Source organism: Mesoplodon mirus (assembly GCF_964341445.2).
Source record: "Mesoplodon mirus genome assembly, chromosome: 7".
Taxonomy (NCBI): Eukaryota; Metazoa; Chordata; class Mammalia; order Artiodactyla; family Ziphiidae; genus Mesoplodon; species Mesoplodon mirus.
Window position 1 is genome coordinate 133,206,121 of NC_138983.1, and position 14,451 is coordinate 133,220,571.

The 14,451-nt window shown below is 41.8% G+C and overlaps 1 protein-coding gene across 2 annotated transcripts in view; it reads right to left on the minus strand.

The window, feature by feature from the left end:
• Positions 1 to 12,727, minus strand: part of CDON (cell adhesion associated, oncogene regulated) — a 101,236-nt gene extending 88,509 nt beyond the window's left edge. For both annotated transcript variants that reach the window (XM_082629711.1, XM_082629710.1), the window contains exon 1: positions 12,595 to 12,727. The gene's annotated coding sequence lies outside the window, so the exon portion shown is untranslated. The remainder of the gene's footprint in view (positions 1 to 12,594) is intronic.
• Between the last annotated feature and the right edge of the window lie 1,724 nt (positions 12,728 to 14,451).

The window sequence follows — 14,451 nt, forward strand, 5'->3', positions numbered from 1 at the left end:
GTTAGGACTCGGTGCTTTCACTGTTCTGGGCCTGGGTTCGATCCCTCGTGGCAGAACTAAGATCCCATAAGCCGCGCGATGTGGCCAAAAACAAAAACTTTAGAATTTAAGAATGTGCAATTATAACTTAAATTAAGCTTAAAAAAGAAAGGGACTTCCCTGGTGGTCCAGTGTTAAGAATCCATCTTGCAATGCAGGGGACACCGGTTCAATAGCTGGTCAGGGAACTAAGATCCCACATGCCACGGGGCAACTAAGCCCGCACGCCACAACTAGAGAGAAGCCCTCACACTGCAATGAAGAACCCATGCGCCTCAACGAAAAATCCCGCGTGCTGCAACTAAGACCCAATGCAGCCATTTAATAAATAGATACTTTAAAACAAAAAGCTTGAGAAGAAAGACTATAGTTTCAAATTATCGGCAGATCTATTTTAAAGATCACCCAACTTTGAACTACATTAAAACTCTTGTATGTGAAACCAGTGCTCGATCATTATTGTCTTCATGATTTCCATTCTCATGAAAATTTTACCGTCTCGTACATTATTGTAAAGAGAAAAAAAACACACTGCAAAGTACAAAGGACTCTATAATATTATTTAAGAAATGATGACAATTAGAAATAAAGGATAGGAGAAAATTATTTCTTATATGGAATAAAAAGAACCACAAGACAGGAGGTGTAACTGACCTAGCAACTCCTCAGCTAGGAGCCGAGTGAGCGTGGGGAGGGTCCTGGTTCCTTCTGTGCCTGTCTGTGCATGCAATGCCAGACAGGACAGTCTTTCCTTTCCCAATCCTCTGGAAGCATCATTCTGATAAGTCTGCAGGGCACTGAAACAGACAAGGGCCCTGCTTTGCCTAAGCAATACTTCACTCCTTTGTCACCATATTATTTATCGTTAAATTGCCCAAGTATACCTGTAGTACAGTCTCTCTAGGTGAATCAGGCACAAAAGATGCTAGTATTTCTCAGTGAATTAGAAAGGACTTTTACAGGCGAGTGGGGACTCTGTTTGCCTAGGAAATGTCAAGTGAAGGGATTCTTTTTCCAGAAAACTCACATTCCAACATGAAGGGGGAAAAAATTCTTAATTGCACAAATGAAAAACTCAAAACTCAGTCTCTCATTCTTAGTCGTTGAAGGCCTCAGGAGTTTAATACGTGGTGCCTGTTAATTTGATTCCATGACCAGCTGACATCTACAATCACAACTAATTAAGTATTCTGTGTATGTGTACAAGACCCAGCTGAGAAAACATGGATCTGATCAAGGGTTAAAGTCTTTGTTCTACATGGCCCATTGTTTCCTTATCTTTTTCCTAATAATCTACCTATCTGGAAGAGAAATCCCAAAAGAAGTAAAACACTGACAATTTTTCTTTAAAACAATTTCTACTGTTATTTTCCTGTGGGGTGGGATATAGCCTGAACTTCCTAGGCTCACATTTAGAAACCCACTTTGGGAGTTAGCTATAAGACTCTTATTAACATTATTAAGATGTATCTAGTCAAATCCCTGAGCTAAAATTTGTTTGATGCTGCAAAAAATGGATATCAAATCTCTGCACAAGCTGTACTGTATGATTAAAAACCTCACCATGGCTGCCGTCACAGTGACAAATGTGTAATTATTTTAAGACCTAACCACTGTGACAATAGCTCTTTTAAAATGCATCCTTAAACACAAAAGAAATAACAAATAATGACAATTTCATTTCCAAACCTAATAGGAGACCACAGTTAACAACCCATCTTAGAATGACTCAAAATTGGCTTTAGTTAGCCATGGGGTTAAAAAAAAAAATCTTTAGCTCTAAAATGTATGATGAAAATTATATGAAAGAGCTTATATAAGTCTACAGTCAAAACATGAATAACTTAATGACTAGAGTTTGGAATTAGGAACTCAGGGCAGAAGTTTGATCTATCTGTATTTGTTTTAATTTCAAAAAGGACTCAGCCATAGTAAAGGAAGTGTGCCTGATAGTCAATAAATAAAAATCAAAAGAAACGACAGCAATCAGAACCAATTCTAATCAGATCATAATATAACTTGAAAATATGTTATTCAGTTGAAGTAAATATGCAGAATTAGGTTTAAAATCTACTTTAACCCATTAGTACTATAATCCTCCTTACTGTAGAACAAATCTTAAAATTTCATTTTGGAAGAACATCCAAGACTTAATGGAAGAAACACTAAAATGGCCTTGTTTAAAAAGTGATCACAGGGCCTCCCTGGTGGCGCAGTGGTTGAGAGCCTGCTGATACAGGGGACGCGGGTTCGTGTCCCGGTCAGGGAGGATCCCTCATGCCGCAGAGCGGCTGGGCCCGTGAGCCATGGCCGCTGAGCCTGCGCGTCCGGAGCCTGTGCTCCGCTACGGGAGAGGCCACAGCAGTGAGAGGCCCACGTACCGCAAAAAAAAAAAAAAGTGGTCACAGTAAGAAGAGCCCAAAAGGTAAATTATGGGCACAACACAATGGTAAGACCAGTGCGGTTCTACTCAGGAGTTTTAATCTGTTAAGAACCATAAAAATATCTTCTCAGGATTTAGCAGTCCCAAGATCTACTGGAACAACTGCTCAGATGCACAGAAACCAAATTGAAATCCTGGTACATGAGCTGTCATTAAATCATGGCAATATCTAAAAGCCTAATCAGACTAATTTCACAACAGGAGTGAACAGGCCAGGAGGAAACACTAGTTTAAATCAAATGATGTTACTTTACTGGTGTTTATAAAGAGGAATAATTAGCACCTTTCTTACAAAACTGTACAACCACGTTCATAATCACATTCAGACAGTCCCCCTCACATGACCATTTTAACAGCCAATTAACAAACTTTTTCAATATGTTGCAAGCTATGGAACACCAACCCAAGAAATGAAGCTTAACTCCACTTCATAGATGGGGATTCCTCATACCCACTCTCACAACCTCATACTCACCAATCTGGGAGGAAGTTTACTGAAATAGAGACGAGTGACTAAACAGTATATCTGTTCCAGCTGAAACCATGTTCACTCCTTCTTATTGCCTGTTATTCACTGTGCTATTCTGTTGCACACACGCCCTGAGGCCAAAACCATGAAAATAAGCCAAGATAAATGGGCAAGAAAAATCTTATCCCTAGCTTAGGATGCTATTTTTCTTTTTATTGTAATAAAAGAGGCTGCCAAATTCTGATGTCACTACAGTAATTTCATGGCCTGATAAAAGTAGTATTTTATCCGTTAGACATTCATCCCCCTTGCGAATTTCACCTCCAATCAGACAGTGTGTACAATTACTCACTAAACAGACTTCAAATGATAGTAAAATAGAAAATACTAATGACTGTTATTCTGATACCTAAAAAGCCAATAACTGTCAGAGATTTCCCTGGCAAGAGACAGAAGGCAGAATGTACTTTTTAATACCTAGATATCCAGGAAAACTCCTCTAATACTACATATTTAAAAAACAGACAAAACATGACATCAGCTCTCTGGGCACAAACTAATGTAGCACAGAATGAAAATATGCATTTTAAATATGTAAGATGTTTGGCCAGCATTCCAGTAATAATGTGACAATAGATGTCCTAGTATCTTCAATATTTAACTATTTTTTTCTTTATCTAAAGCTTTTTTAACCTTCATTACTTGAAGCTGTGATATGCCTGAACTTGACATGCAGAGTCACTGATTTCACTGGATTTTTTTTTTAACATCTTTATTGGAGTATAATTGCTTTACAATGGTGCGTTAGTTTCTGCTTTATAAGAGCAGAGTTGTGTGTTGAAATCATTCATGGGTCTAGAGGTGACAGTTTAGCAACTCACTGTTCAGTGTGGTCCACCCAGTGTCATCAACATGATCTGGAATCTTGTTAGAAAGGGAGAATCTTGGGATTCACCCACAACCTACGAAATCAAAATCTGCCTTTTAACATCCCCCCCACCCCCGCCCCAAGAAATTCAAATGCACATTAAAGTTTGAGAAGCACCACTTTAGGACTCATACGTTCGGGACATTTGGGTTTCGTATTTGTTAGGCACAGGGCAAGGAAAGGGGTGAGAGGGGATACATACAATGGAAAATCACATTGTCTGTCCTTAGGGATTAAGATAAGGATGAGAGAGACACATACAAAATGATGACACAACATCAGCACCACGAGAGACATGTTCCCAGCCTGCAAGAGAAAAAGCAAGGTAGGTGGAGGACGGCAGAAGCACCAGGTAGGTAAAGACTCCTGTGTGCCCTATTAAAGACCTGGGTTTTAATAAGGGAGTCAGAGCCTTTGAAGAAACGGATGTTAAGGAGAGCAGTCACACGATCAGTTTTATGTTTTTGGAAGATCATTCCTCTGACAAAATGTAGAAAAATGGATGATGTGGAAGCGGGGAAAACCAAGAGTGGAGACAAGGGAGGTGAGGTGGCAGCATTTTGATAAGGAGTCACGAAGATACTTCTTTTGTCTCACATTTTGTCTCATCTTCTCTGATCCCCTTCCCAAAATTCGAAAAGGAAGTTGGAAGGGTAAGGTATCGGTGACAGAGAAGAGAGAGAGCCACTCAGAGGTTACAAGAGGCTTCAGACGGTTGTATGGGTATACGTCAATACAAAACAGACAAAACTCATTATACTTTTCTGCTTCATAAAATAGACAAAATATTATTTATATTATACTCCCTTCAATCATTCTAAATAGCAATTATTAACATAAATTATTAACATATATCTAAAGACCCAAGATGTGTACCTGGTTATAGTAAATAACCATGGACTCCAGAAAAGATCCTGAATACAGCTTTGTTGCTTGGATAAGTCACTCATATCAGCCTTTCTCCCCCCGTGAGTTATTTCTCTCTTGAAATTCAAGTGTGGAAAAATTGGGGTGGAGGAGAGAAGGTAGAGAGACAAGAGATACATTTATTTATTTTTACTTTACATATAATTTGCTGTAGGAGTGCATAAATAACTCGGCCAACAGAGGGGCTTCAAGTAAATTCAGGTGTGTACCTACCTAAAAAGGTAGCAAATACTATACTTGTAAAGTGTTTTCGCTTCTGATACTGATAGAATTTTGGAAAGGTCCCTGTTCTCTCTTTAAGTAAAAAAGAAAGAATAGTTGACATTTACTTGTTAGTGATAAACTAAATTACATTTAACGTGAAAAGGGTCAACAAGAAGAGGCATTCCTCAACTTTAAACTAGGGAAAATTTGAGAAAATTTATTTATCCAGTGGTCGTTTGGAACTTTTTTTACACATTTTCTCCCTCCAAAATTAGGTACGGTAGTCCCCGGCTTATCCACAGAGGATGCGTTCCAAGGCCCCCAGTGGATGTCTGAAGCTGTGGATAGTACTGAACCCTATTTATACTATGTTTTTTCCAACACATACATATCTATGATAAAGCTTAATTTATAATTAGGCACAGTAAGAGAGTAACAATAAAACAATTTTAACAATATGCTGTAATAAAAGTTACATGAAAAAAAACTAAAAAATAAAAAAAAGTTACATGAATGTGGTCTCTCTCTCTCAAAATATCTTATTGTACTGTAATCACCCTTCTTATGACGATGCTGATGCTGTGAGATGACAAAACACCCACTGGATGAGATGAAGTGAGGTGACTGATGTGGACATTGTGACGTAGCCTTAGGCTCCTATTGACCTTCTGATGATACGTCAGCAGGATCATCTGCTTCAGGTGATCCTGGATCACCGAGGCAGGACGAAGTGAATGGCTGGATGTCAGGAGCTGAACAACGTTGAAGGTTTGGGGAACTCGGGAGGGATGGCACGGGATTTCATTACACTACTGAGAACAACTTAAAACTTATAAATCATTTCTTTCTGGAACTTTCCGTTTAATATTTTTGGACTGCAGTTGACCTCAGGGGAATGAAACTGCAGCAAGAGAACCCTGGGTTAAGGGGGGACTACTGTATGTGGTGGTTAAGTAGCACAGCTCCCCCACAAGAGCCTGTTTAGTGGGCTCAAAAGGCAAAGGCCCTTGGAGGTCACGTGGTCCCAACTCTCACCCAAGGAAGAGATTCTTACCGCACCATCTTTTCCATACGCCACTACAACACATCTAGTAATAAGGAGCTCATGCCTCTTCAAAGGAGCATTTTCCAAACATGGGGCAATTTTATTTGTCAACAGTTCTTCCTTCTTTTGAAACAAAACCTGAATCTTTGGAGTGCCCCTCTGGGACAAAAGATGAATCTCATATTACTCTTTCGCCCCTCCCACCCCCATTGAAGTCTTGGCCACTGGTGCTCTGAATTAAGAGAAAAGGGGACAACTTGCCCCCTCTGGAGTCCAGAGGAACCCATCCTGCACATGGCTGTATGTGAAGAATGACCTTGTGTCAAGAAGCTATGAAGAATAAGATTTAATAAAATTACAAATGCTGAAAAAGACAATGTCTCCGACGAGAGAAGTGGCTTGTGTTCAAGCAGAACATCCAGAAAATCCTTCATCAACATTTCCAAGAACAGAAATATGATGATGGCAAGCTATTAACCTCAACCGCAGCCCCTTTCAAAATGAAAAACAAAAAACACACTTCTGATTCATCAATATCACCTTGTATTCTTGTTTCATTGTTTAGTAAAAATAAATTTTATTTAGCATATTAGGGAATCCCAACAACACAAACAGAAATTCCAAACATATAAGCACAGCCTGACAGCAACCGTTCAGAAAGTTAGTAGCCAAAATTCTTCCTCCTGATATAAACGTAAGGTCCCACTCTTCAAAATTTTCCTGTAGTATAACAACATCCTTGCTCCATTTTCTTCCATTATTGGTGGATTTTTTTTTTTTTCCAGAACACACTGTGTTGTTTTGTTTTCTTCTTAGGGAATATTGTGCTTATTGCTGAGCTAGTGGTTACTTCTGTACCATTCTAAGTATTAAATCCTAAGCATGAAGGTTATAAGCTACCTTAGGTGGTCCTTCTCTCTTTCGAGGCTCCCTCCCTTTGCTTCTAAAAACACACACACACACACACATAAAATGAACGCAGTTATCAAAAGATTTGGTTTATGGAACTGTCACTGAAGGTGATTATATTACCTTCAACCCAACTTTATGTATAAAAAGAAGGTCATGGTTATTTTTCTAAGATAGTGACTGGGATCTGATTTTCTAATAATTTAGGAAGAAATGTTGTTATTTTCTTGTTTTCTCAATGACCACATGCTCAATGTGCCAACAAAATGAACTACTATGAATTTCAAAACAGGCAAAAGACGCTAAAACAATTTAAAAGCATAAATTCCTACCGTACACAGTAACTGAGATGGGCCTTGGACATAACGAGCAGTGCGAGAAACCAGATATAAAAGAGTATTTATCGTATGAGTCTACCTTTATAAAGTTCGGGAACAGGCAAAACTCACGTACGGTGAGGCTAGTCCAAATGGTTGTCGTCTGCTGGGGGTGGTGGGCTAGTCTGGGAAGGGGCACCAGGGAGCCTTCCACAATGAAGGAAATGTTCTACATCTTGATCTGGCTAACGGTTACCACACATGTGCATATATGACACTTCATCTGGCTGTTCACTGAGTATACATTAACTGTACACTTGTGTACGTTTTTCTATTATACCTCAATCAGGAAGAAAATTGCAACATATTGTTTCCAAGTGCCTTTTAAGTTTCAATTGCAAAATGAAGAAAACTGTAGCATACTGAAACTATAGCAGTTCCACGTGCCCACACTATTACTAACTTCAGAGAATTCCTCATTATTTAATCTTCAAAAGAAATCATTTCTGGATCAAAGTAACAGACTAACACGTACAGGAGGAGTTACTTAAAATAGCAGCAGCCAGCATTCATAGAGGTTTTACAACGTGCCACGCACTTTACTTTCAGTATCTCATGTAATCCACACAACAGCGGTAACAGATACTATGGTTATTATCCTCATTTCAGCAATGAGGAACCCAAGGCTTAGGTCAAGATCACTGCCCCAGCTCACATGAATAAAAAGAGATGAGCTAGTCTATGTCAAGAATAGCTGAAAAGCAAGCTATATGTTTACATTAGGGCAATATAAAAATTTTGTAACAAAACGTAAGCAGAATATATCTAAGTTCAGTAACATAACCTGTGTGTTTTTCCCCCTCTCAAGTAAGATGTAAGGAACTTCACAGTTCCTTAATTCTATGGTTAAAAGCACATCACTGGTTCTCAAGAACTGAAGTCCTGACTCACATTCCAACTGATATGTAGCAGAACAAAATGTGCTTTGGGGTAGTTTTTCGTTATCTCTGGCCATCAAAATACATCACACAGCAAAGTGCCTGAACAACTGTGAACCGAGACAGGCCCAATGTTAACTTTAGTGTTTACTCCCATTCATTCCAGAGTTCTTTCAATCTGGCCATACTACTAGAAGGCAAGCCCAGGATGAAGGTGGGAAAAAAATTAAATATTCTCTAAAAGGTTTCTTTATTTTCTAAACACTTAGTATTGTAAGGAGAATCTGGTAGAGGACTGCACGGGAATAGGATGGAGAGAAGTGTGACACACAAGATGATTTTAATCAGAAACAAAATACATCAAATTAACCATCAAATAGGCTACTGCACTCTGCACTAGTTGAAAACTACAAGCACTGGAATTCACATTCATTTTTAACTATTCTCAGAAGAGGAAAATCAATTAACTAGACCATCCAAGATTCAGAACTGCTCTCCCTTGAAAAGTACACAAGAATCAAACTGGGCTCATATTCTGAGGAATGTCTGTATCCAAAAATTATTCAGGGGCAGGGGAGGTGGGGCAGGGAGAAGAAGACACGCTGATGTTTCTCAAAAATTTTGCTCCAAAGATTTTACAGGATATTTTTGGTAGATATATTTTCATTTACGCACGGCTGCTGGCAAGTCTGCAAAGCGATGCCTTAACAAATACTAGCAATCAGAAAGAATTCTTCAAAAGACAACAGAAAAGAGAGATACCCTAAATGAATTTAAATTCTGTAATAATAATGTTACAAAAACACAAGAAAAGTCATATAAAAACAAAAGAGCAAACTCAAATATGGCTATTCAAACAAGCATTTCATCTCTGCAAAATACTTTGCTTCACAGAAAAGGCTGATTTTGCTCTGGGTTGAAAAGTTATTAAAACAATAAAAGCAGCCCTTACAGGCAAGACCTAACTGTAACACGATTTTATATATTTATCAAAAGATCATTCAGAGAAAACTTACCAAGTCTGCAACGTGTATATGCTTGTGCTTCGGAGGCAAAGCAGAAAAGTGACTTTCTGTACTTACAGCGGCGTGCACTTCAGGGTAAAGACACATCACCACGGTTGTGCTTGTAAGAAAGTCCTGACCAGCAATCTGCCTTTGGGTTGGGCTCTTCGCTTACAAGATAAGCTGTTAAGTCCTGTCTTGATTTTAGATCTGCTAACATATGGAGTCTTCTAATGTAGCCTCTCTCCGCCCACCCGCCACCCTCCCCCCCACCACCACTTGGCTCCCCTCCCTTTCCACACACGCACATACACACATACAAAAAAGGCACTGCAGGGCAGAAATTCCTCAGGTGCTCGCTAATGGAATTCCCAGGGTCTTGGAGCCGCTTCGGGGATCAAGAGATCTCATCGCCCCTGCTGGGGTAAGGAGCAGCAAGTCTGTTCCATTTAATCAAATACAGAATGAATTTTCAGCTCTATTCACTAGCTTGTCTCCAGGGCTCTCAAAAGGCACCAGGCAGCTAGAATCACACACATGTGGCTCTTTTAGGCAAGTATAATTAGTTTGATTTTAAAAAGCCACATTAATAATATCACCTCAGGACCATTATTCAGGGGACAGATGACAATGATACTGTATGTTTTAAGCCTGACAATGGGGGAAAGAGCACGAACAATGAGGGAAAACTTGAAGGATTAAAACAAAAACAAAAAAAAACCCAACAACCAGTTTTTCATTTAATTGTAATCCAATATTTTTAAAGTAACATTAAGTATATTCCATATACCATCTCTTAATTGCAATTGAAAAGAATCAAGTAAAGCCCTCCTTCCCATTCTCTTGAAAATGAGTTAGTACCATATACACAACAAAAATTTATAATTGGAATGTTTATAAATCAATGAAATGTCTACATACAATATAAAAATTCAATAAAAACAATAAAGCATTCTCTAATTCAAGTTAACAAAATTTCTTGAAAAAAGCACCCATCAAAAACCACAGTAAAATCAAGTCCTTCAGAGCAATCTATTTAGCAACCAGACTCCAAATTCCCTTTCTAATCTAATTAGTTTCTATTAAGTAGTAAGATCATATATCTAAAGAAAGGCTATCTCTAGACAGCTCATCTTCTCTTGCGATGCGTTGCCTTATCTGCACTCCTACATAGTACAAATGCTAATCACAAGGCAGTGGCTAACGTAACGATGTGTTAAAACTAACAGATTTTTCACTTAATTAGTTTTAATTTCCTATCTCCAGCCTGATTTCACAACAATAATGTTTAATTCCTGAAAGCATTTCTCCAGGATTTTACTTAGGAACAATACCAATTTTTAGTCTAAATGCCTGCATAAGAAACATTTCTAGAGAAGACACATTTTACTTCAACTTACATTTTGACAAAACCATAAATGAAATCATCCACAAAGTCATGAAAGCACACAGGCAAAGAGGAAAAATAAGAAGAAAGCACAAGAGCTAGTCAACAGGTTTTACCTGACCTTTGTAGAGCCCAGCCCTATGGCAAAAGTTCTTAATCCAACATAAAGTCTTCCTCTTTATATACACCTTGAAGATGGGGGCAGAGGTGGGGGAAGTCCTATCTCAAAGTGAACTTAATTCCTCCCATGCACAGTCAAACCACCTGCAAAGAAGGCAAGGAGTAACACTGACTTAGAAGCCAACCGACACAAGCTAGATCAGCATGCTCCAAGTCCTAAGGGTTCTCTGTACTTCCCGGCTGGAGAGTCAGAGCTGTTTAAGTACCTTCCACAGAAGAGGAGGTTGATGAGAACCATGGCAATCAATCAAAGCATCGCAAGGGAGCTACTACACAAACAATAGCAAGGTACCTCTAGTAACTGATTTTCCTGGTTGACTGAACTATTCGAACGAAGACAGATTTCCCAAATACTATATCCGAGTTTTTGCATGAAAGTTAAACAATATACACTTGTGTGTTTTTTATAGAAATATAAATGTGTCTGCTCCACACTGCCAAACACACACCCAGGGCACGTCTTTAGAAAATGAAACATTTTTTCTCCATCCTTCTCATATAATTTCAAGTATGAGGTAGTTCATTTCAACATGTGCAAAACAGAAACTACAGTATTTGGTGCCTCTTCTGGGTTCCTAAGAATGCTTTCTAGTTAAGCACTAACTTAAATTTTACAGTTTTCTGGAGTTTTCTTTCATCTTGTCCTAAAAGTTGAAGTACCCCCGCATTTTCAGCTAAAATAGACTACCCCCAAAAAATGAGCTATGAAATGTAATAGAACGTTTAGAATTATACTGAGAATAAATCCATTTCATTCTCCAGCCTCTTCCCCACCCTTTCCTAGTAGACACTGTCCACTAGGTATTCCAAAAGTCAGCTGGAGAATCTGTGGGTTGTGGCATCAGTGAGGCATGGAATCAGAATTGGCCTCTTTCATCTTTACTGGCCACTGGCCTGAGACTAAATCTCATGTTACCTTTTAGTCCTATCTTCTGTTTCTCAAGGTGTCTGATTCAGGACACAGAGGTTCTGTTAATGAGGTTCCCTCAATTCTAGATCTCAACTGGAAAGCAGCCTGCCCTTAAGGCACCTGCCACCCTCTGGAGTCCGGACTGGGAAAGGCAGGCATTCTGGAGAAAGCTCCTTTTGGAGAGCTTTCCACCTGATTTGGTGGGGTTGGGAGAACAATGAAGGGAAAGGCGAGAGAGCCTCTCTAGCCCCCTCGGTGATTTATTACTGAAATTCCTAGATGTGGAGAGAATGCAACAAAGGTCTGGAAGCTGCAGAGTGAAATAAATAGCGAGCTGTAATGCATTTAGCAAATGATAATGCAATCCACAGAAATCTATACAGACGAGAAGGAAAAATACGCTCCCTGGGGCTGGGAAGTCACTGAGTCTGTGAAGGCAGAGAAAGATACATTGCGCAGGAAATTTCTCTTGATTCTCCCTACACATAAATCACTGTCTCTCGCGGGCGCTCTGCGGGGATGGAGGTTGAGAGAGGCGAGGGACCCCGCTCCCTTGGGAAAACGTGACGGCGCCCCGTGCTCTCCGCTATGCTGCATCTCACCTGCCCCAGCAGATCATTGTCAAACAGATTTAATCGTGTCACTGACACCTCACCCCGCCTCCTCCCACGAGGTGGCTCAGAGTTCCCGAGGACGGGGGACGTAGGCGCTCCCCACTGCGCATCAGTCAGCTGCCCTCCCCAGACCCCGCACGCAGCCTGGACCCCCACGCCCTCCCGGGCACTCCGGCCAGCCCGCCCCCGGACCTCCAGCTCCTAAGCCTCGTGGCGCCCAAGCCCGGTGTCCCCAGGCCACCCCTCCCGCCCACCCTTAGGTGGGACCCCACCCCCGCACCTCTAAGCAGGGCTGGCTAAGCCCCCAGACCTCCTGCGCGGCAGCCGGCTCCGAAAGCCACCCCCAGGTCATCCCCCGCGCGCTGGCGGCGGCTACGGCGGCTACGGCGGCAGCGGCGGCTGCGATCCGAACGGGCCCCTCCATGCACCGGGCAGGGCAGCGGGAGGGCGCGGCGCCTCGCACGCCGGGACGGGGGCGTGGGGGCGGGCGGCGCCGGGTCCCAGTCTCCTCACACCGAGCCGCGCGAGCCGGGCACCCGGGACTCAGGGGAGGGGAGCCCGGGGGGGCGGAGTCACCGGGGCGCGCCCCCGCGGCCGCGCTCCTCCCCTCCAAGGCGCGCGGGCGCGTAACCCGGCGGGCGCTGGGCCAGCGAGGAACACGCGAGGAGGTGGAGGAGGGAACGCGGCCGCGGAGGCCGTAGCTCCCCGACGGCCCGCGCCCCGCCGGAGGGTGCGCGCGCAGCCTGCCAGATCAGCGGCGTGGGGGGGGGAATGGGCCGTACCAACGTGCAGGGGGGGGGCGCTCTGTGCAGGTCCTTCTCCCAGTCCCCCTCCTGTTTGCTCTACGAGAGAGCTCCCCCAGAAAAGGAGAAGTCAGTCTCTGCTTTGGTTTAGGATGGGTGAGGATGAGCTGCCTTAGCAGTTCCCGGAGTTTCCCATAATGCCTTCATTCCCTTTCCCCTCACCTTTACTTCCCCGGGAGAGGCGGCATTTGGGGCGGGTCCACTACTGGTCTACACGTTCCCCTGTTTCCCCGCCCAGGCCCGGCCCCTCACCCCTCCACCAAAGTAGTGTGCGAAGCCAGCCAGCCCATCCATTCTCTTGGCTCGTACCTAGTATCTGCTTTGTGGTTCCAGCTTCCCGCTTTTGATACCTTCGCTTTTAAACCACTTTCAGTGTTTAGATTCTTAGGCAGTTTCCTCTGATGCCCATCACACCCGCCCTGCATTCACATACACGCAGGCAGGTAACAAAACTTCTCAGAGACTAGGAGAGGCTCAGTGTCGCCTGGTGCAACCAGCACGACCTTTGGCCCCAGAGTCTTCCCACTCGTCCAAGTGATCTGATCTCACTGAATTTCAGTTGTTCAAACAGAAAAAGGGGGCAATAATTTCTGTTTAAAAGGTTGTTGTGAAGCATAAATATGATACTTAGTGGAAAGCACCTGCCACTGCATGGACATTTGGGGACTGTGACTTCTATATACTACTACTAATAATAATAATAATTATTATTATTAGCAGTTAGTTTATTTTTTACCATCATCATCATTACTTACTATTTAACTACAGAAAGAGCTCTAATGATACTTGGAATTCAAAAACACTCAGTACTGAACGTCAGGAGAAATATGACAGAACTCCTTACCTTCTTACTTGAATTTCACAAGCAAAGGCTCTGAAAGTGTGGTGATGTTCAGACAGTTTAGTTTTTTGCTTTAGCTACATCCAGGGTCTTTATGAAAGTATCAGGTCCTAAGAAAGTCAGTATAGGAGGGAAAAAAAGAACTCTACTTGTTTGTTCTCTATTGTTCCATTTTTTACTTATTCAAACCGAGTCTGTGTGTTATTAACTTAAGGTATATTAAATGATTTTTCAATCAGTAAATAAAATGTCCTGGAAACATTAAAGGAAAAACATTGAAAGTTTATCTGTTTTGTGTGAATGGGATGGAAGTCTTGCAGGTTTCTTGTGGCACTCTGTAAGAATCTTAGCTGTCCCCTACCACAGCGGTTCCACTACAGACCCTTCTAGGGTCCTCTCTTGGGGCCCAATTGATTCTGGGCACCCCCAATTCTCACAGTGCCAGTTGAATATCACTATGCCTATTGTTACTCATAATCAGACCTGAGAAATA